This window comes from Eurosta solidaginis, chromosome X (assembly GCF_040869045.1).
Source record: "Eurosta solidaginis isolate ZX-2024a chromosome X, ASM4086904v1, whole genome shotgun sequence".
NCBI lineage: Eukaryota > Metazoa > Arthropoda > Insecta > Diptera > Tephritidae > Eurosta > Eurosta solidaginis.
Window position 1 is genome coordinate 51478133 of NC_090324.1, and position 777 is coordinate 51478909.

Consider the following 777-nt stretch of genomic DNA (forward strand, 5'->3'; position numbering starts at 1 on the left):
AGGACAATAGCTGTAGCCAGAATAACTTGTCCACAATCCGAGTCCCTCATATGCGAATGGGTTGCAGCTTGTTGATTGTACGATTGGGATTTGCTAGATGAATTCGGTGTGAACGAAGGGGACTGCCAAGAAGCTCGAGGAGCTTGCAAACCATTTGATGAAGAGACTGGCGTTTGAGACGTGCCTGAAACCTGCGAAGTTTTAGCTGACGAATGTTGAGTGGTCTTACTCTGCGAGTTATTTTCGTGATGTAGTAGCGTGTGATGTGTCCGATTACATGTGTGGCACCGATGTTTTGACGGACTTTGAGCAATTCTGTGACCACTCCTCAGACAATTAATGCAAAGGTCGTACTTCTTCGAGATGTCAAAACGTTGATTGGTAGTATATCCCTTAAACTGAGGACAACTAGTTAGCTTGTGCTTGACGCTAGAGCAGAGCACACACCTGGAATTCCTTACTGCGAAAGACGATTGTTGATTCTGACGACTCCGATAAGTGTAGAAACTGGCAATGGCGTCCTAAAACCTGTACACACTGGGTCCATGTCGGGTGTGATTTATAATCGAGGGACTCATTCCACTTTTTACGTGCTTGCTGGTCACACTTGCTTATAACGATATAAATTAGCAATGCATGTGCAATGTTGATGCTGTTTCCCAATGACTCCAATGAGCTGAAAATGGCTGACGCCTTATCTACTAAACTGCGAAGTTGTTAAGTGTTTGATTTTTCGACGGCTTTTAATGTGAATAATAAAGATATGTCTTCTAAAAA